At 54.6% G+C, this 24,452-nt stretch overlaps 1 protein-coding gene and 1 non-coding gene across 2 annotated transcripts in view; one reads left to right on the forward strand and one right to left on the reverse strand.

Moving 5' to 3' along the window:
* TCERG1L (transcription elongation regulator 1 like) overlaps positions 1-24,452 on the reverse strand; it is a 478,247-nt gene that overhangs the window by 328,463 nt on the left and 125,332 nt on the right. The gene's annotated exons all lie outside the window — the stretch shown is intronic.
* On the forward strand, positions 18,187-18,259 carry TRNAC-GCA (transfer RNA cysteine (anticodon GCA)). The gene has a single exon. It is a non-coding gene; the product is annotated as a tRNA-Cys (tRNA).

The following is a 24,452-nucleotide window of genomic DNA, read 5'->3' on the forward strand; positions in this document are numbered from 1 at the left end:
CCTGCGCCGGGGGCGCCACGCCTGGAGACCCACATGTGGGGGCCTGCACCTGGGGGGTCTGCACCTGGCGACCTGCACCTGGGGACCCACACCTGGGGTCCTGAACCTAGAGGGCCCGCACAGGGCGCTAGGCACTGGGACCAGGGCAGAGCAGTCTTCCCAAGCTCACACCTAATGCCAGCAAGGTACCTAAGCTCTCCAAGCAGCTCTCTCTCCTCTAAGAATAGGAAAGGAATGGGATGAATAAAGGAAAAGAGAGGGAGAAGGAGAGTGAGGGGGAGAGGAGAAGGAAGGAGAGCATGGGCCACCTGAGCAGCCAGCACAGGGCCTGGCTGTAAGGAGCACCGGGCGGCAGCAGAGAAGAGCAGCCGTGCAGAGGGTGACATCGCCCCCGACCACAGAGGAGCACTTCCTGCCACGCCCCTTCCAGCACGGACACCACAGTTTCCACACCTAAGTGAAAGGACTGTGACATTTCTGAATCAAAACACAGTGTTTAAGTGTTGCTACTCGCATAATTAAAACTTTTATGTATGGAAAAAGCTTAGATTTTTTCCCTCTCTTTTAAAGATGAAAAATTCCACTTTCTAATTGCAGCATCCTTGTGCCAGCCCTGCCCGGCCTCCAGGCCTGAGCTCACCCACACCCCTCCGCCAGCAGAGATGGAGCCACCAGCCCCACGGCCCCCTTTCCCTGCCCAGCACTATCGGTTGCCATGGAAACCTGCATCCGCAGCCAGCACCAGAGGAGCCGGCTCCTTTCATGTGGCCCACTGGGTCCTAATCCCATTTCTGTCTCCATCTCTGGAGAGCTCTGCCTCTCTGTGGGGCTTCCCGGGATGGCGGGCAGTTGGTTGCCAGGACGACGTGCTTGTGGGTCCCACAGGACGGGGCAGGGGGATGTCTGGACCCAAGCTTTGGATTTAAGGGCAGCATCTGTGGCCCAAGTCGAGGGTCTGGGGGCTCCTCAGAGGACAGACACGTGGGACGCAGGTCTTCCCGCCTCCTGAAGCCTCCACTGCTCGCCTGCCTGACCACTGGATGTGACCGAGGAACACTGCTGGGAGGCCCCACGCGGAGGCAGGCCCGCCCATGAGCACAGGAAGAATGCACGTTGGCAGCAGGGAGCAACCGGAACCTGCTGCAGGCGTGTCCACAGCCCCGCCGGTGGGCTTGGCCCCCCAGGAGAGGGGACGGGCACTCCAACCCTCAGAGGCCTGGAGCGGGAGAGAGCAGGCCCTGCAGCGGGTGTGGGTTGGCCACAGGCAGCAGGTCACGTGCAGGGCAGAGGCCTGGAACAGAGCCGGGCTCATAGAGACAACTAGACCGTGACTGATGCAAGCCCGGGGCCTCGGCAGAGTCTGGAACCCAGAGTGGGAAGTCAGGGTGGGCAGAGCGTCACCCAAACAGCCATTTATTGAGCAGCTTCCGGGAGCCAGGGCCACCCAGGCCGAGGCAAGAAGGAGGGGACCACCTGCCCTGCCTGCGTGCACTGAGACCCCGCGGCAGGTCACCAGGTGCGCAGGCTCAAGGGGTGAGTAGGAGGGAGGCCGAGGCCTGGGGCCTGCGAGGGCGGCAGGGGACATGCGGGCGTGTGGACCCTGCAGGTGAGGGGGCCGAGAACGGGTGTGCTGCACGCAGGCCCGGGGCCCACGTCAGGGGCTGCCAGGCGGGGACCACCTGGAGCCGAGGTCAGGACCCTGACGGAGAAACTGGGGGTCACCGCATGGGGGCCACCGGGGCCACGCGGGCCGTCTGACAAGCTGTCGTTTTAGCAGGTAACTGACGCGTGGATGGGCTCCGCCCAGCAAGTACCATTCTACCTGCTTCTCTCTGCGTTTGCTCAGCTGGATCCCCAACGGGTCAGGCAGGAGGAGGAGCCCAAGCCCCGGGGGAGATCAGCAGGGACCTGCCTTCTCCAGCGGCCGCCCCAGGAGACAAGCGTGTGCCTGGCTGCCAACTGAGGCTGTGCTCCCTCCGCGTGAGAGGCAGCCCTGGAGGCAGGGGTCAGATACACCTCCCGAGCCCATCAGAGCCGCGTGGTGACTGCTGGCTGCACATCTAGGCCAGGGGTCTCGCCCTCCCCTCCCACTCCTGCCCAGACTCTGGAGTCAGCAGCTCTGTGCCCCCAGTTTAAAGGGGCAGAAGGTCTGTGAAGTGCCCACAGGCACACAGGCAGTTGGCAGCCGAGCGGACTTTAAACCCGTGCTCCATCCAACTCGAGTCACGGGTGCCATGGGCACCACCTTCTGAGACAGTGGGTGACTCATCGGGGAACCAGGACCCTGGGACCACCCAGAGCCCAGACTTCATCTCACCCCAACCCCCGCCACCCAACCCACTCCCCCCACTGAGAAGCTGTTGCCGTATCTGCCTTTGAAAAGATGTGATATTTCAGCAGTGGTTTTTTGTTTGTTTGTTTTCGTTGACTCGTCCCATACAAATAACAGTTTCATGGGCACATCAAGGGCTCGCTTGCTCCTGAGACAGAAAGCAGCGCTTTGATGGCAATCTATCAACAGCCGTGCTTCCACCGTGCTCCTGATTAGCAATCAGGGCCCCAGCGCTGCTGTGATTAAAGGACAAGCAGATGGGCGGCTTCCAACGCTCCTGCGACTCAGGGTCAAGCCTCCCAGCAAAGGAGATGGACTCTGCTTTTCCCAACAACACGGCCGTGCCCGGGAAGAGGAGGTGCCCAGGGCTGTGTCCACGGAACCTGCCCAGGTCCTTCACTCCCAACAGAGCCTGGTGTCCAACGCCAGGCAGTTCACGTGTTGGGAAAGCCAAGGCCATACCAAGGTCAGAGTCAGGAACTGTGCCCCAGCTCACACACAGAGCAGCCTGGGAGGGCACCCCACTGCCCTCGGGCCCTGAAGGCCACTGCCCAGCTCTCCTGTCCCAGTACAGCTGCTGGCACCAGCGCCCCCTGGGTCAGCAACCTGACTTCATTGTCCTCAGGAATGACCACACCTGCAGCTGCCAGCAAAATCCTGGAGCTCAAAGGGCAAAGTCCCTGGGGCTCCTGGGCAAGGTTCAGGGAAGGAGGCCCTCCCAGAGATGCAGCATCTAGTCGTGCTTATGAGCAGTAGTCTGAATGAACACTTGTCGTCCATCCAGGGGGCTGGACTCACTTCTGTAACCTGGACCAAGGCTTGCAGTGTTCACACAGCATCCACGTGGTTGTCCTAAGCCTCTGACTATTTTGCAGAGTTCTGACAACGTCTGGACTCCAACTGTTTTCTCCTCCATCTCTCTCTTTTGTTTGGTTTTTTTGTTTTGTTTTGTTTTTTTGGTGTTTCTGTGGCTGCCCAGCCCTTGGAACTCCCTATGCCACAATTCTCGCTGACCCAGTTCCCTAGGTTTCTCCTCAGCTGCAAAACTTCTTTTCTAGAGATTCAAACAGGAAGGAGGTGGGGTCACATTTCCCGCCTTGATGCTAAACCCCCATGCTCATTAACGCTTTTCTCCCGTTTTAGAGACCATGAATTTGAGGCTCCCCAGAGTGGCTGTGGCCAAGGCTGCAGAGCTAAGGAGCAGTGGAGAGGGCTAAAAGGTAGGTTCACCCTACAGCCCCAGACCCCACCCCTCAGGTACCGAGCTTCTTGTCCAGGAGCTGCCCCAAGACTGTGTTCTCCCTCCCTCCCCCTTCTCCCTCTGCAGACCCGCCCTCTAGGGCCTGGCAAGAGGAAGTTTCCACGATTTTCATCAGGTCCAAGTGACCTAGGTTTTCTGCTAGTAATTGAAAACCTAGGAAACGCTGAAGGCAGGAGGAGAAGGGGACGACAGAGGATGAGATGGTTGGATGGCATCACTGACTCGATGGACATGAGCCTGAGAAAGCTCCAGGAGATGGTGAAGGGCAGGGAGGCCTGGCGTGCTGCAGTCCACGGGGGTCATAAAGAGTCGGACGCAACTTAATGACTGAACAACAAAAGACCCAGGTAGTTTGGGATGTTAGAGCGCCAGGCACAGACAATTTTTGAAAGCTGATATGTCAGTTCTTTGTCATATGGTCCCCATTTAGTTATGAAGCATTATATTTGTCTTAAGGAGTCCAACAGTTGGTGTTTATCTTCCACCACTTATCACAAGTGTGATTTGAAAAACAAACCGATTTTCCAGCTGCTCAGTGATGTAAATGTTTGGCAATTTATGTCTTCATGTGTGATTTGTGGTCCAGGAGGTGAGAAGTACAATAAACAACATGCCCTTTCCCGCTGCCAAGCTGAGCTTCTGTCCTCTGTCCTCAGGGAGTAGAATCCTGCATAGAAGACACCTGCTGAGATAACTTAGGGTGGGGCCGGAACCACCCTTTACCTGAGTTAAGTTACGACCCTCCTTCAGCCTTTTAAACTGGTGCTGAATTGGGAAGCCAGCCTTCCTGGAATGAGTTGTGTTTTGCTCCATAATAGCGGTCTGTTCAGCTCCTGAGGCCTGATTTGCACGTGATGAGCAAGCAGAAATCACAGTTTAGAAAGGCAGTATTTTGGACAGGCCTTGGAGATGCATAGAATCCCTGCGAGGTTTCGATGCTTTTTCTCTCTGGTATTTGTTCTGCTTTAAAGTCACAGAGCAACCCACTCCAGTGTTCTTGCCTGGAGAATCCCAGGGACAGCGGAGCCTGGTGGGCTGCCATCTCTGGGGTCACACAGAGTCGGGCACGACTGAAGTGGCTTAGCAGCAGTAGTAGCAGCAGAGTCACCGAGTACCAGAAAGTGAAACAAAAAGTAACTGACAAGGAAAGGCAAGCAGGCGTCTTAAACCTCACACATGGAACTGCAGGTGGGTGGGAACCGGTTCCGAAGGTGTGCAGAGCATCCCATCGAGAGGGTGAGCAGATGGTTACCTGGAGAAGTCGAGCTTGTCCTCTGAAGGCAGTGTGTCTGATACATCCTTTTGTTGCCCAAGTAGGAAGCAAATGGTTCCCTCATCAGTAAAGTCCATTCTCCTAAATGCATGACTCCTTCAAGTGGGGATCAGCCAGGCTCAAGCTGGGTCAGTGGTGCTGACCATCTGCCCCAGGGGGAAGTCCAGTCCATCAGAAGCTGACCCCAAAGCCAAGCAGGGGTGGATTCCTGAGCAGGTGCCAAGGAGTCAGGAGAAAGGGGTGGATAGGACACTGCCAGCCCCTGGGGAGTGTCCAGGAGGCCAGAAAAGACCCAGCAAGTAATCCTGAGGATGAACGTGAAAGTCTGCCTGCGTGAGCGGCCTCAGGCCCGATGAGGGTCAATGTTGTTACTGAGCTTCTGGGTAACGCTGCCAACGAGAGCCCTGAAGATGGGATCGCAGTGGTGCTCAGGAGCCTGAGGCCTTCCAGAAACTTCCCAGGTCCTGCTCAGGAGCAGGCATGGGAGGACGATGTGTGTGCAGAAGTCCAGCCTGTGAAACTGCATGGGGCTGCCCGTGGGTGAGCCACCCACAGACGGCAGGGCCCTTTAGACACTGGCAGCCCCCAGGGCTCTGCAGTCCTCGGAGTGACCTTGCAGTGCCATCCTGAGCTAAGGCTCAGGGCTCACAGCACTGACATCCTCAGCCCTCCTTGTGCAACGGGCCTGTGGGTCCAGAATACACACGTGCAAGAAAGCCTGTGTCTTGGGGTCACCCACCCTGGTGCCTCACTCCTTCTGGGGTGGGCCTGAGCCCAAACACAGGTGCCTTGACCTTCCCCCAACCCAGAGCAAAGGCAGCAGCATCTCCAGTCCGGAGCTCTGGCTCTGAAGGCCTCACACGTGACCTTGGGCCCAAAAAGTGACTTTCCTCAGGCTTCTCTCCCTCCTCCTGACCCTGAGCTCGATTACACGGTAGGTTCGTGTGCTACTAAGCAAACCTTTGACCTAGAGCTGTTCACTGTGGTTCAGTCTGAGCAGCAAACAGGTGCCAAGGACAACAGGAAGCCAAGAGTAACCGAGCAAAAACCCAGGCAGGGACTCTCTGCGGGCTCCAGGACCATCTCTGGGCATCACTTACACCCTCTGGTGGACGCTCATATTCCTGCCTCCGCACCCATCCCAGGAAGCAGCCTTATTAACGCGTGGATCAGATGCCCTGCTATATTGCAATAAGGAAAATAATATTCCCTGCAGCCATCTTCCCCCATTAGAAAGCCTTTATGCCCAAATCAGTTTAAATTTACTTTTTAATTATGTACACTGCTTTCTTATGTGAAGCTTCTGACTAGAAATATGTATCTCATTTTATTTTATGTTATTCAATTGACCCAAACACAAAGGCATTTTTCTTAAATACTGAATGCTCATGTACCTTTTTAATTAAAGCTTAAAAAGCTCTTAATTAAAACCATAACTCACAGGCAGCAGTTTCCACCTAAGTCATCTCGCAGGCTTCTGTGTTTTCCCTTCTGTTTTCAGGGTGACCCGTGCTGCAACTGAGGGGTGAAGATGACCTTCACACTTGGTTGATTGCAAAGCGGCGGCGGGAGCCGGTGGGTGGGGAGATCTCAGAGTTGCTGTGCGGGGGTGGTCACCGGGGCGGCGCCCAAGCTGCTATGACAGCTGTTCTTCCCTCCACATCCTCAGGACCCCCTCTGCGGCTGTGACAGGAGACAGCAGCTGCTGGGTTCCCTCCTGGACAGTCGGGCCAGGTGCAGTAGAAGGCTTGTGCATCAGAAAGAACTGGGTGTTGATCAATATTTTGATGCACTAACAAGTGGCTCTTTGAAATTCTCACTCTTTGCCTTTTACCACGGGATATCGGAGAAGGCGATGGCACCCCCCTCCAGTGCTCTTGCCTGGAAAATCCTGTGGACGGAGGAGCCTGGTGGGCTGCAGTCCATGGGGTCGCGAAGAGTCGGACGCAACTGAGCGACTTCACCTTCACTTTTCCCTTTCATGCATTGGAGAAGGAAATGGCAACCCACTCCAGTGTTCTTGCCTGGAGACTCCCAGGGACGGGGGAGCCTGGTGGGCTGCCATCTGTGGGGTCACACAAAGTCGGACACAACTGAAGTGACTTAGCAGCAGCAACTGACCTTTGGTATGTCTGCTGTATTTGAGATGTACAGCTTGATAAGTTTTGAAATGCACATATCCAGGAGGTCACCACCACAATCGAGATGAAGAACATGACATCTGGTCCCATCACTTCATGGCAAATAAAAGGGGACTGAGTGGAAAAAGTGTCAGACTTTATTTTGGGGGGCTCCAAAATCACTGCAGACAGTGACTGTAGCCATGAAATTAAAGGACACTTTCTCCTTGGAAGGAAAGCTATGACAAACCGAGACAGCATATTAAAACGCAGAGACATCACTTTGCTGACAGAAGTCTGTGTCATCAGAGCTATGGCTTTTGCAGTAGTCATGTATGGATGTGAGAGCTGGACCATAAAGAAGGCTGAGCGCCGAAGAATTGATCCTTTCAAACTGTGGTGCTGGAGAAGACTCTTGAGAGTCTCTTGGACTGCAAAATCAAACCAGTCAGTCCTAAAGGAAATCAAGCTCCAATACTTTGGTGACCTGCTGCGAAGAGCCACCTCATTGGAAAAGACCCTGATGCTGGGAAAGGTTGGAGGTAGAAGGAGGAGGGGTGACAGGGGATGAGATGGGGCATCACCGACTCAGTGGACATGAACCTGAGCAGACTCTGGGAGACGACAGGGCTTCCCTGTAACTCTGCCGACAAAGAATCTGCCTGCAGTGCGGGAGACCCGGGTTCAATCCCTGGGTTGGGAAGATCCCCTGGAGAAGGGAAAGGCTACCCACTCCAGTATTCTGGCCTGGAGAATTCCATGCACTGTATAGTCCATGGGGTCACAAAGAGTCGGACACGACTGAGCGACTTTCACTTCACCTGGAGATAGTGGAGGACAGAAAAGCCTGGAGTGTTGCAGTCCATGGGGTCATAAAGAGTCGGACATGACTCAGTGACTGAACAACAATAAGAAGAAATGTTTACCTACCTAAGAAGACAAAAATTATCTCCTATATTGTCTTCTGCTATAGTTTAACACCTATGTCCATGATTCACCTGAATTAAGTACTGGGTGTAGAAAGTTTTCCTTTGCAATTCTATCCTTGTTTGCGTTCTGTATTCTGAAACTCTGTTATTAAGTACATAAACCTTAGGACTGTCTCATCTTCTTGATGAATTAGCCCTTTTACATTACGAAATGAACTCCTTTATCCCTGGCTATGTTTTTTTCCTCCAAAATCTACTTTGAGGTTAATACACTGATACAGCTTTACATGGAAGAGCATTAATATGGTATATTTGTTTCCACCATCTTATTTTCAATGCATTTGTGTCTTTCTATTTAAACTATGTTTCTTGTAAGTAGTTTATAGTTGGATATTGCTTCTTAAAATTCAGTCTAACAATCTCCGCTCTTTAACTAGGGCAGTTAAACAATTTTCATTTAGGATAGTTATTTTGATTATTAAGTTTGAGTCTACGCCTTCTATTTTTTTCTGCTTGTCTCATCGGTTCTTTGTTCCTTTTTTCTTTGAGTTTAGTATTTATTATGATTCGACTTTATCTCCTCCTTCAGATTATTAACTACAACTCTTTGTTTTGCTCTTTTGGTGACAACTTCGGGGCTTATTATATATAAATATGTATATATATATCTTTATGACGTTCTTGTTCAGGTTATGAAAACCTCACTATAGAATACTTTGATTTCTCCCCTTTAGCCTTCCTTTCCATATATTTTGCTTCTGCCTATATTGCAAACTCCCAATATTTCATTCTTATTTTCGCTTTAAACAATCAGTTATCTTTTTAAAATATTTAAATGCAAAGAATAAAGTGTGTTTATATGTGCCCGTGTGGCGTGTTTGCATGTGTCCGTGTGGCGTGTTTACATGTGTCCGTGTGGCGTGTTTATAGGTGTCCGTGTGGCGTGTTTACATGTGTCCGTGTGGCGTGTTTCTATGTGTCCGTGTGGCGTGTTTATATGTGCCCGTGTGGCGTGTTTATATGTGCCCGTGTGGCGTGTTTCTATGTGTCCGTGTGGTGTGTTTATATGTGCCCGTGTGGCGTGTTTATATGTGCCCGTGTGGCGTGTTTATATGTGCCCGTGTGGCGTGTTTCTATGTGCCCGTGTGGCGTGTTTATATGTGCCCGTGTGGCGTGTTTCTATGTGCCCGTGTGGCGTGTTTATAGGTGTCCGTGTGGCGTGTTTATAGGTGTCCGTGTGGCGTGTTTATAGGTGTCCGTGTGGCGTGTTTATAGGTGCCTGTGTGGCGTGTTTACAGGTGTCCGTGTGGCGTGTTTACAGGTGTCCGTGTGGCGTGTTTACATGTGTCCGTGTGGCGTGTTTATATGTGCCCGTGTGGCGTGTTTATATGTGCCCGTGTGGCGTGTTTATATGTGTCCGTGTGGCGTGTTTACAGGTGTCCTTGTGGCGTGTTTACATGTGTCCGTGTGGCGTGTTTACAGGTGTCCGTGTGGCGTGTTTACAGGTGTCCGTGTGGCATGTTTACATGTGTCCGTGTGGCGTGTTTACATGTGCCCGTGTGGCGTGTTTACATGTGCCCATGTGGCGTGCTTACATGTGTCCGTGTGGCGTGTTTACATGTGTCAGTGTGGCGTGTTTACATGTGTCAGTGTGGCGTGTTTACATGTGCCCGTGTGGCGTGTTTACATGTGCCCGTGTGGCGTGTTTACATGTGTCCGTGTGGCGTGTTTATATGTGTCCGTGTAGCGGCCACGTCTGGCACTGCATGTAAGTGGGCACTTCCATCTGGCAGTGCTTCCTTTCTGCGTCTTCGGTGTCTCTCCTGGTGTGGATCGGCTGGTGATTCTCTCTCTCTTTCACGTGTCTGACAAAGTCTTCACAGGTAGTCTCAGCGGTAGAGAATCCCAGATTAGTGGACTTTTCTCTTCTTCGTGCTCTAACAATTTCCTCCACTGCCCTTTAGCCTGCACTGTTTGCAACGAGGAACCTGCCGTGATTCTTCGGTTTCTCTGTACATACGTGTATTTTTTGCCTCTGGCTGCTTTTGTTATTTAATACTGCTTCTAAACAACTTTACTATGACACACCCCATATAATGTTATTCATGTTTCTCATCCTTGGTGTTTGTTAAGGTTTTTGGATTCTGTGAGTTCACAGCTTTCAACAAATCAGAAAGTTATTAGCCATCGCTCCTTTAAATACTTTCTTATCCTTTCCGTCTCTCCGGGATCCTAGTTACAAGTCTATTAGGTGACTTGAGTTTTTACCATGGCCTTATTCACTTTTTGGTCTCTTTACGTTCCTTTTGGATGATTTCTGCTCATGTGACTCCAAGTTTACAAATGCAATATCTAACACAATTAGATATTAATGTCCGTTACTTAATTGATGTCTGATGTAGAATGCCCCATCCAGTTCATTGTTCTCAGCTCAAATCCTGCAGCCTTTGCCTCCACGAGTTGGAATCAGATGTGTCCATTCGATGACTCTACTTGCCATGCTCCCGTTCCTGAAGGCACGAATCTGGTCCTAACTGTTTCCTGCCTCCGTCTTCTAGTTCCATCATGCGTCACTTCTGCATCAGTTTCTGTTTATTTTCTCCCCACGAGGGCTGCTTTTTCCCATGCCTTTGAAGAGGTGGTAATGTCTGATGGGGCACCGGGCATTGTGCGTTCGTTCTGCTGGGTGCTCTATACTTTTGTGTTCCTATAAACAGTCCTGCTCTTTATTCAGGGTGCAGCTAAGTTACTTGAGAAAAGTTTGAACCTTCAAATCCTCGCTTTTAAGATACATTAGGTGGCAACAGCAGTGCTCTCTCTGGGGCCGATTTTTCCAAACAGTCAAAACCCTCCTGAGGGCCCCCACCAGATGCCCCATGGATTATGAGGTGGCCCCCTCTGGCTGCTGAGGACGGGGACAGGTGACAGTCTTCTGTGACTTCATGTCTGGAGTTGTTTGGTTTCTTCCTTTGGGGTCTTTTTCTGGCCTCGGGAGGTTTCCTCGCGTTTGCATCGACTCAACTGCAGACTAGGGTGGAGTCCTCTGAAAGCCTCCAAAGTTCTCTAGGTGCACAGCCGTCTCCTCTCCACATTCTGCCCTGTGAACTCTGGCCACCTCGGTCCCCCACCCCGAGTCCAGCTCAGCCGCCTCAGCACAGGAAGCCCACAGGGCTCCTCCCCGCTATCCTCTTCAGGAAGCGCCTTCCGGCCGTGAGCTGGAGAAGCTGCAGCCCGCCTCGTCTGCTGCTTCTCGGGTCACTGTCCTGTGTGGAGCCTCTAACGTCAGATGTCTTCCAGACGCTGTGTCGTGTGCTCTGGTGCGGTGCTTCAGTCCTGTGTGGTCCTTACAGCTCAGTGTGGTCCTTATCACCCCATCCTGCTCAGAAGCAGAGCTGTCAGGGTCTCTTTTTCGGCTCTTTCCTGGGTTACCATCGCTGGAACATGGTTACAGGGATGTGAACCAGGAAAGGACTGTAGTACTCGTTACAGGAGGTCACACGGACTTGTTTAAGATTTTCACTGGCAGGATCGTGGAGTTCAGTCCTACAGCTTTCAGGGAAACTTACCTTAGAAACTTGGAACATCATTTCAGCACAGAACGTAGATGTAGACACCGGTCCTTGTGCCTGAGATCATTCTACGCCAGCTCTAACGTGGCCTCAGTCAGCCCTGTACCTCCAAGGGCGTTGGACACCCTTTATCCCCGGGAGCAGGCTCAGCCTCACGCAGCAGAGACTCAGATGAAGGCTGGAATCTGCGGGTCAGCCAGGCTGTCTCTCTACCTTCTTGAGTCTCCGTGCTGCTCTCCTGGCTCCCGTGTCCCTGTGTTTCTGTGGCCCCTCCCAGCCCAGAGGAACCCACAGGGAGCCAGGCTTCACACACGAGAGCAAAACCAGACTGCGTGGGGCAGGGGTCCTCCCTACAGTCTGGAGACCCTGCACTGAACGGAGCCCTGGTATTCTGGTTTATGACTTACATACAGAGGCAGCGATGGACATGAGAGGAGACGGCCAGGACGGTGTTCTGAGGGTCAGTTTTGAAGGAAGGACAGTAGAGGCCAAAGAGCCAACAGAGAGGGTTTCAGGCACAGATGCAAAGAGGTTGAGAGTGCGGGTCACGGGAGCCAGTGAGGGAGAGAGATTCTGGGGAACGGACAGCTTCCAGAGGCCCATCCTTAGGAAGATCTGCTTTCTTCAGAGATTCCTCCAAAGGGGGTGTTTGCTGCAGGGTCACTTATAGCATGGAAACAAGCCCTGGAAATACCCAGTGTCCAGCAGCAGGGGACAAAGTAGATGATAAACCAGTCGACTCAGAGCAACGGACTCCAGGCAACCAGCAAAAATGGTGCGGCAGAAGAACACGCGATCCTGCTGCGGGTGTCCGTGATGTGTCATTAGGAGAAAAGAGTCACAAAATCGCGCGTGCAATGAGAGCACCTTTTGACACGTACACAAGTCAGAGAACAAGGCTGAATGGGCACAAAGCGAAACAGGCCCGTCACAGGCTCTGCAGGTGATTCTGTTTTCTTACTGTGACTCGCTTTCCAAATTGCGGGAAACTCATGTGTATTTCTTTAGTGAAGACGGCAGTGAGAAGGGAAAAAAAGAACATTTTAACCGATCATTTTTCAAATGAGGGAGAGGTCAAGGCCATGGCCCAGTAAGAGTCGGTCAGGTGGGCGGGAGGAGGGAAACTGTGGGTTCCAGCCATTGACCGTGGCATCTCTGACCACGCACTGCTGGTTAAAGGCGGATGGCAGGGTGTCGAAGAGGCAGTAACAGACTCCTCGTTGATCATAATTGCTTGAAAGTCTGCATTTTGTCTGGACTGACACCCTGCTATGAGGCTCACTCGCCCTCATTCCTGGCAGAGGTCCCTCAGGATCCCTCAGCAGCACCTTCATCCCAGTGGCAGCCTGCACGGGGGCAGCCTGCCCTTCAAAGCTGGCCTCGGCCTGCTCTGGAACAAGCTGGACCAAACGTGCCACCTGCAGTGGGCAGAGAAGGTGTTAAACGGTGCCCAGCGTCAGCCATGCCACCGTCCCCACCCTCTGCTCTTCACAACAGACATGGTGGAAACCAGAGAAGGGGAAGGCTCTGCCACCCCAGCGTCCTGCACACCCCGTGTCCTGACGCCGCGTCCTGCACACACGGTGTCCTGCACACCCCGCGTCCTGACGCCAGAGCTCAGGGCTGGCGCCCTGGCCTTCTCACGGCAGCTGCAAATCGGGGGATCCCCGTCTCGGTCAGCGTGGCCGCTATAACGGAGCACAGGCTGGGAGGCCCGAAGGACACACGTTTATTCCTTGCAGTCTGGAGGCTGAGTCTGCGATCAGGGTGCAGGCAAACTCCGTGTCTGGTGAGGGCCCTTGCTGACCTGCAGGCGGCCGTCTTCTCACTGTGGGCTCACGCAGCCGAGGGACAGAGCTCTCGGGTCTCTTCCTCTTCTAATGAGGACCCCGATCCCTTCGTGGGGCTTCACTCTCATGGCCTCAACTCACCCTAACCTTGCTCACCAGGGATGTGCCGGCCACTTCTGCACTCCCCCCACACCGGGAGCCTGGGGGCTCCTCACCACGGTGATGAACACGTCTGAGGAGATGCAGGCCAGGCTCTCACATCCTGGGAAGCTGGCACAGAGGGCCCGGCCCGCCGGAGGGCTCGTGAAGGCCCGGATCCTGGGGACAGACTAAATCCTCCTGTGTGGACCTGCCCAGGCCGTGTGCCCACCCCAGAAGGCTGCCCAGGGCACTGCAGCTAGCCCCTGTGAGGCTGGTCCTGCCCCGTGGGAGGCGTGCCCGTGTCCTGTGCCAGGGGACAGAGCACACCCAGCTCGGCACACGCACTGCCTCACGGGCGTGAAAGCGAAAGGCGATCAGTCGCGTCCAACTCTTTGTGGCCCCATGGACTGCACGGCCCATGGAATTCTCCAGCCCAGAACACTGGAGTGGGTATCCTTTCCCTTCTCCAGGGGATCTTCCCAACCCAGGGATTGAACCCAGGTCTCCCGCACTGCAGGCGGACTCTTTACCAGCTGAGCCACAAGGGGAGCTGAAGAATACTGGAGTGGGTGGGCTATCCCTTCTCCAGGGGATCACGGAGCTGGGCACAGCTCAGCAGCTTCCCCGCTCGGGGTCCCAGGCTGGAGCCGAGGTGTTGCTGCATTCCCCTCTGGGGGCTTGACTTGCAGGGAGGGGTTGTTTCCAGGTTCACACAGGGGCCAGTCACTGCCTCGCAGTTGCAGGACTCAGCTTCTGCCTGGCTGCTGGCTGGAGGCCGTGTTTAGCTCCTGAAATCTCATCTCTTGGAGGCCTCCCCACTCACTCAGTGTCACATGGAAGTGGGCACTGTGCCCCTTAGGGTCTGTCCCCCACTACTCAAGAGTGAGAGCCCCCCAGCTACACAGATTCCTCACCACGAGAGAGGTGTCCAGAAGGCACTCGTCCTATAAAAACACTCACCTCCCTCCTTCAGGAATATGGAGTTGTCATTTGAATGTAACTTGTTGAAAGCATATTAACTTATTTGTAAACAAATATTAACGTTTTCGTAAATGCTGACATTTAACGTATGTCTGTGTTCAGATCACACGATTATTCCACTTTTTAACCATGAGTGCTCACTCTGTCATGTCTGACTCTTTGCAACTCTGTTGATGGCAGCCCACCAGGCTCCTCTGTCCATGGGATTCTCCAGGCAAGAAGGCTGGAGGGGTCGTCATTTCCTTCTCCAGGGATCGTCCCGATCCAGGGATGGAGCCCGTGTCTCCTGTGTCTCGCATCGACAGGCGGGTTCTTCACCACCAGCCCACACCTGCAGTTTCTAAAATGCATCGCCCACACACCTGGGCCAGCTCTCCTGGGGAGCTGCTGGTTCTCCTCATGCTTACAAGGTGGAGAAAGAGCCAGCCATCCTGCGGGCCGGTGGAGCATCCCTCTGCTTCCTGTCCCCGCCAGCCTCAGCCTGGCCACCTCCTCAGGCGGGTTTGTTGAGTAACGTTGAGAGAGTCCGTCCCCTCTGCTTCGTTTCCAAACCAAACGCAGGTGGCATCTGACCCATCCCCCCTGGTTTGTCTGGGAGATGGGCAGTTGAGCGCAGACCTCGGGAGGAGAGAGAACACCCCTGAAGTAAGCACATGCACTTCTGCCACTCAGGATGCGGAGACCCAAAGGACTCCACCAAGACCCGGAGCCTGGTGGAGAGAGCAGACCAGCTCCACACCAGCCGGGCCCCCTGGCGGTGTGATTACCTGTCCTGCAAACACCCGGAAGCCGAGCACCACCTCCTGGGGGCCCGGGGGCATGCCCTGTGCGCATCCTCAGCCCCACCACCCACCCCACCACCGCGGTTTTCTCCCAGACCATGGGGACACTTACCCACAGAGACACAAATCCTGGTTTTTAATGGATTGACATTAAAAGAGAACCGTTATCATTGGAAAATGCATCAGCTCTCTCAGAAACGTGAATTGTTTAGGTGACAGCCTCCTTTTTGTAAGGAGCTGTTTATAGAAACCAGTAACAGCAGACCCAAGACCTGGACGGCTGTCTTCCACGAGCAGATGGGGAAAGGACACGCACGCCTCCCCGTGGATGCACACGCGAGAGACGTTTCCCAGCAGACCCTGGAGAGGATTTCTCCGGGCGTGAAGCATCTCCCTGAGAACACGTCTGCGTCCTTCCCACCTGCTGGTGGAGAGGCCCAAACACGGGAGATCTGTGAGGTGGGGGCTGGAGGGGCTTCCAGACGGCAGGCTCCTCCCCGCCCTGCGGCCCCTGGACCCCCTCTGCCCCTGCCAGCAGGTGGACTGTGACCCCACTGTGTGAGACCATGGTAACTGGTCTCCTGGAGGACCCCCTGGAGGTGGGGTGGGAGGTCTCTGGTCTCATCCACTGCTCCCGGGAGGCGTGGTTCAGACACCCGTCCCCAGCACACAGGGAGCCAAGGGTAAGGCCTGAAGGAAGCCGGGATCACAGTCTGACCACCGACTTACTTGCTGTAGGGCCCTGAACCCCTTCCTCACAAACAGAGTAAATCGTGCACGCCCCGAGTGCCCCATCGGAGGAGCGGGTGGTTAGGAACGAAGCGTGTTAGCTGTGAAATTCTGGTTCCCGCCCCTAATATTCTGCTGAAAACAGCAGAGCTTCACGCCAATGATACCATGAGCCGTTTCCCGGCAGCAGCTGTGTTTCTAGCCCGTCCTTCCTGCCCACCGTATAGTATGCCCTGGTGTGGATGGGCCATGGTTTGATCAACCCCTGTGGCCAGGTGCTGAGGTGGGCTTCACTTTTTAGCCTCTGAACACGGCCCAGGCAAATATCCTGTCCATCTCTCTGTTGACGTAAGGTGGGATTGCTAGGTTTAAGGTGCTCACGACTCCTGATACAATCACTGAATTATCCTCCTATGTATCAAATTACACTCCTGTTAGTAGATTATGGGGCTTCCCAGGTGGCTCAGAGGTCAAGAATCCAAATGCCAAGCGCAGGAGAGGCAGGTTCCATCCCTGGGTTGGGAAGATTCCCTGGAGGAGGAAATGGCAACCCACTCCAGTCATCTTGCCTGGGGAAACCCAAGGACAGAGGAGCCTGGCAGGCTGCAGTCCACGGGGTCGCAAAGAATCAGTCATGGCTTAGTGACTAAACAGCAAGCAGCAGCTGTAGGTTATGTGAAGCCCCTGTCCTCTCCCCAGTCCTGACTATAGGTTATATGAAGCCCCTGTCCTCTCCCCAGTCCTGACTGTAGGTTATGTGAAGCCCCTGTCCTCTCCCCAGTCCTGACTGTAGGTTATGTGAAGCCCCTGTCCTCTCCCCAGTCCTGACTGTAGGTTATGTGAAGCCCCTGTCCTCTCCCCAGTCCTGACTGTAGGTTATGTGAAGCCCCTCTCCTCTCCCCAGTCCTGAGTATCAGTGCTATTTTCTGAGTCTGATTGGCAAATAATAACCATCTAGTTGCCCTGAGAGACTGGAAACAGTCACGGCATGGCCCATCTCTCCATCTAGTGACATGCGGCCGGATTCTGCCTGCAGCTCCAAACGTTCTGCGTCCCGTGTGATTGTGCGTCCCATGCGTTTCTCACCGCAATGTTTCCCTGGGGATCTGATAAGCAGTTTCCACGTCACTGGTCTTACCGTTTAGAGGAAGGGGTTGGACATCACTGAGAATTTGTTGAAATCCAAGGGCCGCCCTGAGAGCCGAAGGACACGGTGTTCACCCCCCATACAACATTAAGTGTGTGATTTAAGGGGTCCACGGGCCCAGCTGGACCTCTGCCCAGGCCAGTAGACAGCTCTGACCTGGGTTGTTCAACCAGGAGGGGGTCCCATCCCCAGCACCATCTGGGTCAGCCTCCAGCCTGACGTTTTCTCTTTCATTACCTGAGGAAATAACAAGGGAGCCCATGAGAAACTCACATTCAACCTCGTCACGCTGCCCCAGCCCTCCCAGCCCGCAGCTCAGCCAATGGACACCCCAGCCCCGATAGACCCCCCCGCTGTGGGCCAGGTCTTCAGGTCTCTCTCCCTCATCCCTGGGTCCTCCCAGCCTCCGGAAGATTCTCCCGGGACTGTGCCAGGGACTCGAGACCCATGGCTTGCAGCATCGACCTGCTTCCCTTTGGGGAAACTGGATTCAGAGCTCACTCAAGGCTTAGAGTCGAAAGGAAATAAAGCTGTTCCTTGCAGGCATTTTCTTGGTGGCACGCCTCTGCACACGTCACAGGAGTGAAGCAATCGTGTGTGATGCACACGTCACAGCGGGTGCACATGTGATCTCAGCAAAGCTTTACTTTCCTCTAAAATTAGGAATGACTCTGCAGGTGGACCCACACACCAGCAGCCATTGTCTGAGTGTGGTGCTGGAGAAGACTCTTGAAAATCCCTTGGACTGCAAGGAGATCCAACCAGTCCATCCTAAAGGAGATCAGTCCTGAATATTCATTGGAAGGACTGATGCTGAAGCTGAAGCTCCAATTCTTTGGCCACCTGATGTGAAGAACTGACCCATTGGAAAAGGCCCTGATGCTGGGAAAGATTGAAGGTGGGAGATGGGGATGACTGAGGATGAGATGGTTGGATGGCATCACTGACTCAATGGACGTGAGTTGGAGTAAACTCCGGGAGGTGGTGGAAGATACAGGAGTCTGGGGTGCTGCAGCCCGTGGGGTCACAAAGAGTCAGACACACCTTAGCCACTGAACAGCAACACCTAGAATAAAATAATTGACCGTGACGTTATGGTGCCTTAAATTTGCAGAGCTCATGTGAAAGAGCTTCCCTGGTGGCTCAGTTGGTAAAGCATCTGCCTGCAGTGCAGGAGACCCAGGTTTGATCCCTGGGTCAGGAAGATCCCCTGGAGAAAGAAATGGCAACCCACTCCAGTATTCTCACCTGGAGAATCCCATGGACGGAGGAGCCTGGTAGGCTACAGTCCACGGGGTCGCAGAGTCGGACAGGACTGAGCGACTTCACTTTCTTTCACTTTCCTTCTTTCGTGTGAAAGAACAGTGGAGACGGTGCGCACGTTACTCAGAGCGAGCGCTGTGTCGCTGCTGGGTGACGCGCGGTGCCTGGGCCCTCCGTGCACTGTCACGAGGGAGAAGTCATCAAAGTCCTACAAACAGCCTTGCTCTGAAGCAGCCAGGCCCTCCTCCGAGGCGGCCTGTCTGAGCCTGGGGACCCTCCCCCAGCCAGCGGGCAGGTGGCTTAGCTGTCTGGATGACGTGGAAGTGAGCTCCTCCAGGAGATGAACCAGCTGGACTCAGTCTAGTCCTTGGACATGTATTCAGTAAAAGTCAGCCCATGGATGTGCCGGAGGAATTCTGTTTTGAGATGTAAAATCATCAAAGGTTTGCTTTTTGAGTCTCTGGTTAACAACTTTGTGCTGATTACAGGGCAGCTAGGGTGAGTGTCAGCCCAGCGCTGGGCTTTTGTGGGGAGGAGGAGGAGGGGCAGGATATTGTCTCATTCCAGACATTCCAGGGGGGGTTTCCAAGGGGGGCTTCCCAGGTGGCTCAGTGTTAAAGAATCTGCCTGCCAATACAAGAGACGCAGGAGACGTGGCTTCCATCCCTGTGACAGGAAGACCCCCTGGAGGAGGACACGGCAACCCACCCCAGTGCTCCTGCCTGGAACATCTCAAAGACCGGGGAGCCCGGTGGGCTTCAGTCCATGGGGTCACAAAGGGTCAGACATGCCTGAGCGACTAAGCACAGACTTCCAGGAGGTAAGAAGCAGGTGCCCCCTGCCCCCCTTCCCACCCACCTCCCTTGCGTGCAGAATGGCAGCTGTGGGGCTGGCTGTTGACGGTGAGGTTCTCACTGCCCCCTGGGGCATGGATTCAGAGCCCGCTGCGCCCTCCCCAGTGTCTGGTCAGTGTGGGCAGGGACTCTGCCCCTCTCACCCCAAAGGGCCTGGGGTGTTTGGCCTGAAGTGGAGGCCAGTGGGACCAGTCCTTTGGCCCCAGAAAAGAGGCCATGTTTACCTGCTGAGTAGACGCCTTCAGCGTGAGTCTGAACGCACTGCCCTCTCGCTGGCCAACTCCCCAGGAAATTGCATGAGAACCTAACATGGCCGTTTAGCCGCTCAAATGACCCAAAACAATGGGTCAGTTGGTTTCCTAGGCCATATTCATAATTGTGGACAATGTCACACCTGTGCAAAGTCAACCAAATGACTGAGGCCCTTTGGTCAGGACTACACCTCAGAGGGCACAGCGCTCAGGATGGAAGGCCACCCACAAGCCTGGACCTGATATCCCAGGGCCAAACCCTGGTTGTGGGCCCATGACTGGACCTGGACCAAGTACTTGGTGGAGAAAAAGTAATCTGGAACTTAGATAACAAACAGCAAACAAGGGTAGGTTTCACTGAGCACATACCTGGATCACCTTTGATCAGCCCTCTGAGGAGTCAGGCAATAATGATGCTGGGAAACCAGAGCTGCAGGCTCACCACGCCCTCCTCTGGGGACCCTGCCCCCCGTCGTCCCATCAGCACCTCTGACCTCATATGCACAGCAGCTGGGAGAAGCTCTGCCTCTGTATGAGACCTTTGCAAAGAGACAAACCTTATTTCCCCAAAGGCAGTCAGGTCCTGGCCCCACTGGACTGCTCCGGGTCCGTTCAACTCGGATCAGAATGGTCACCATCTGCCTCTAAAGCCGCAGCACCCCGACCCCTTCCCAGGCGCAGGGAAGGGACACTCACCCACCCTGATCTAAGAGGCCAGAGGAGGCAGCCTCTGGTTGGAGGGGTTATTTTCCATCTGTTTGTTGCTTCCAAGTTGCAGGAACCAATCCAGACCAGCAAGAGTGGGGGCCTCTGGGCCGGAGCGAGCATCCCTTCCAGGGCAGCTCTCGGTGCCCGCCCACCTGTCGCGGCCGCAGAGACCTGGGCCAGGGAGGAGGCACCGGAGGGTCCGCGGAGGACCCTCTGCTGTTGTCCCAGCAGGAGCGGCAGCCATTCCGCCTCTGCCCGAGTGAGAGCCGGGGAAGCGGCTGTGTGGAGCCCAACTCTCGCAAAGCAGGAAAAGCACCCAGTGCAAACAGCAGGGAGATGGTCACGCGCCGGGCTTTGTCTGAGGATCCAGATTAAGGCAGTGCTGATGACCTTCTGGAGCAGAGGTCCCCGACCTCCAGGGTCTGCTGCTTGATGATTGGAGGTGGAGCTGACAAAACTACAACAGAAACAAAGTTCACGATAAACGTGACGTGCTTGAATCTTCCCAGAAGCGCCCTCCCCACGCCCACCCTCCCCACGGAAAAACTGTCTTCCACGAAGCTGCCCTTGGTGCCCAAACAGTTGGGTACCGCTGATCTAGGATCTTCTGGGCTGACGGCCCCGCCACGGGGCTGAGAGGCTCCCAGTCCTGCGCGGGCGGCTAGTGTAAGCCCAGGGTCCCCGCGTGGCCTCTGGTCAGACGACGTCACGCCCGGCTTCTTGGGCGGGTTAGATGTGCTGCGTGTGCAGGAACCTTCCAGCTTGGCCTTCACCCCTGAGGCTACGCACTACATTTAGCTCATGACCGAGTCTTTGGGGTCATTTCTTTTCCTCCCCATTACAGAGTAGGATTTGCATAAGCTGGTTGGCGTTTGTATTCAGAATATTAATATGATGTTAAGTAATGGTAAGCCATAAATCAGAGAATAACACTCAAGAAGCCCAGATCTCACATAATTGCCACTTGATATCATGTGGCAACGAACAGTGAAATACATTTGAAATTTCTCAGTGAGCGTTAATTATCAGTCATTTATGTGAGAAATCAGAGAAGATTCTGCTTTCCCAGGGACCCCTTGTTAAGACCTGGAATCCTGGCTAAGATGATTAGGGGCCCCAAGTTTAACAATTGGCGATGCGATAATGACCCTTTTATGGTCGCCCCGCGGCCAGGTCCTGAGGAGCTGCCCATCCCACATTCACCGCCCGCCTCACCAACGGCCTCTCCCCAGGTCTGCTTCCCCGCCTCTCCTGTGGGGACACCTGGCTACCTTCCACTTGGTAATTGTTTTTCCTTATTGACTCTGAGATTAATTTGCCTTACAAGTGTAAAATATTCTACTTTCAAGTAAGTCCCTGTTGATTTGTGTGATCGCACTGAGTTCTCTCTGCTGGCCGTATTGATCTTCCATTACCTCCCTATCTCAGAAGCTACCTATAATGTCTTTATGGTTAATAAAGGGCTTCCTGATTGCCCTTAATTAGCTTTATTAGTTGTCGTTACAAATTTAGGATTGTTATTTACATGTTGTTTTATGCAAGGACTAATTCCGGGAAAAGATCAATTACACACCCGCCACTGGCCCCGCAGGAAGGATGAAGAAGGGAACTGGGCAAACGAGGGGCTTTTCTTCGGTTCACTGTGAGGGTCTCTGGGGGAACCCCGCCTCCTGTCCCAAAGGTGGACAAAGTCAGGAGCCCGTGGGGTCTCCACCCGGTGCCCCGTCTCGGGCTGACCTGCCCCTGCGTGCGTCCTTGTGCCCAAGGGGCCTGAAAGCAAGGCTGTGTTGCCGCCCTGAGCACTGCCCTGCCTGTGGCCCACCCTCCCGCCTGCCCTGGGCGCCTCTGCCCCGTGCGCTCTCAGGACAAGCCCTGCGCAGAGCTCGGCTCCCAGGATCAGGGGCCGAGCAGGTGCCCCGGTCCAGAGGCCTCTCCCCCCTTGCCTAGTGCAGGAGGCGCCAGAGTCCCACTTGTAGACAAGGACACAGCCGCCCCAAGACGCGGACATACAGGGGTCACAGGCCGCCTGCTCTTGGTGCCCATGAGCCCCATGGCCAGCCCGCCTCCCCGGGGCCACGTGGCTGCTGCCCGGCTCTGCCGGCCCCATCGCCCTCTGAGACCCTCAGTGACCCCCTGTTTCCTGTGCCTCCTTCAGGTCCTCGGGCCCCTAGAAACGGCTGCTCCAGCGGAGGCCATCTCACGGAACCTCGGACCTGGGGGCACCCCGGGGGGCGGTCATAGAGGAAGAGGCCCCCGTCCAGGTGGAGTGAGTCCCTCTGACCCAAGGGGCCCATAGAGGGACACGGGCTGTCCGAGGCACCTCAAAGGATGAAGCAGCAGCATCTGCAGCCCCAGTTCGACCCGACGGGAATCCCAACACCACCTGCCTGGGACGCTCAGCCCTCCCTCGGGGCTGTGTCATGGGGTGTGCTTCCTGGTTTGCACCCCACTCCCTCTGAGGCCCTGGCCTGCTGGACGGTATGTCCACAGCCTGTCGATAGTCTTGGCCCTTAGCAGAGAGATTTGTTCACAAGGGAGACTCACCCAACGCTCACGTGAATGGGCGAATGACCCAGGTGTTGCCTTGGCGCCTGCCCCCCACCACCCCTGGCAGACTAGGCTCCTCAGGCCCCCTGAGGCCCCGCGTGGAGCTGATGTGCACCCTGGGGTATCAGAGAGAGATCGGCCACGCTGTCTCTTGCCAAAAATAAGGCTCGATGCTGGCTCTCACCGCCTTGTTCGCAGATGCTTGTACTTTGATCACTTAAGACCTCGAGGAGGAGCTTCCCTGGTGGTCCAGTGGTTAAGAAGCTACCTTGCAACGCAGGGCAGGTGGGTTCGATCCCTGGTCGGGGAACTAAGATCCCACAGGCTGCAGAGCGACTAAACCTGTGCGCCACAACTGGAGAGTCTGTGCGTCACAAAGGAAGACCCTGCGCGACCCCACTGAGAGCCCACGTGCACGACCAAGACCCAACACCGTCAAATTAATTAATTAACTAGCTTAAAAGAAAAAAAGACTTCAAGGAGAACCCTGCAAAGTCAGCAAACCTGCATGTCGATGCCAAGTCCACCCCAGCTGTGCTTCCCCCAGGCTTCGTCGGATGGCTTCCTGATCCCTGTGGCTGCGCTGACCCCAGATTCACTCTGGCCTGGGACCAAATCAGACCACAGATCAGACTGCCAGCTGGCAGCAGGTGGGGGCTGGGATGGGGGAGGACCAGCCGCAGGCTCTTCACCCAAGTCCCAGGGGCCAGGACGAGGCAGGGAGGGAGCAGGAGGGGCATCCTCCTCCACCAGCCTGAGACCACGCAGGGAGGCCACGTCAGCAGGCTGGACCCTGTGCAGGATGGAGCCGTCTCCTGGGCAACGCGTCCCACAGGGCCTCAGGGGCTCCTCCCAGACCCGGCTCTGAATCCCAAACTTTGCACAAGGCAAGTTCCCCACCGTCTTCATGGACATACTTATCACATTTCACAGACAACATAAACGTGACTTTAAGTATCAAACATCTTTAATGTCTTTATTTCTCAGGAAGGGACAGTGAACGCTCCTCCATGAAGGGCCGTTTCCTGTAAGGAGCAGGTAAAACATCCGCTCTACTCAGTTCTCCAGTGAGCACCCTTTCCTTGTGCTGCTCCAGTGTCCAGCAACCACCTGCCTGCCTTCAGAGCCATTTAAGGGTCCAGCCTCTGAGACGCTGTTCCGAATTCCAGCTTTGAAAACAACGCCCACAGTCTCTTGCTGTTCCCTGATTGTTATTGGGCTCTAATTTCTCTGCTTTTTTAGTTCCAAATCTGGAAAATTGACTTGGGGAGTCCCCTCTGTGAAGGCAACTTTTTGGCGACCAGACCCCTGAAGGACAGGCCAACAGAGGGGTCGGAAGTGGGGCATCTCAGAGGCAGGTGGTGCCCCTGGAAGTCAGCCCACAGACGGGGTGGGGGTGGGGCCTTATTTTCACAGTCGGAGCTGGATTGCCCAAAAGTGAACAAGAAGACAGCTGTCCACGCCGCCGACTTTCCTGAAGGACAGCCTGTTCTAGCCGCATCTCCCACCATTCAGACCGGCCCCTTCCCTCCACTGAAGACCTTCCCACTAGGCAGACAAAGGCCTCCTTCCTAGCAACACACCCACTCTCCTGCCTTATTGTGGCTCCTCTCCCACTCTAAAGATGAACCAGGCTGACAAAGAGCTACTGTACAGCCCAGGGAACTCTGCTCAGTATTCTATAACTTAATTGGGAAGGGAATTCGAAAAAGAATAGATGTGTGTATAACTGAATCGCTCTGTTGTGCGCCTGAAAGTAACACAACATTGTTAAT

Source organism: Bos taurus, chromosome 26 (assembly GCF_002263795.3).
Source record: "Bos taurus isolate L1 Dominette 01449 registration number 42190680 breed Hereford chromosome 26, ARS-UCD2.0, whole genome shotgun sequence".
NCBI classification, from domain to species: domain Eukaryota; kingdom Metazoa; phylum Chordata; class Mammalia; order Artiodactyla; family Bovidae; genus Bos; species Bos taurus.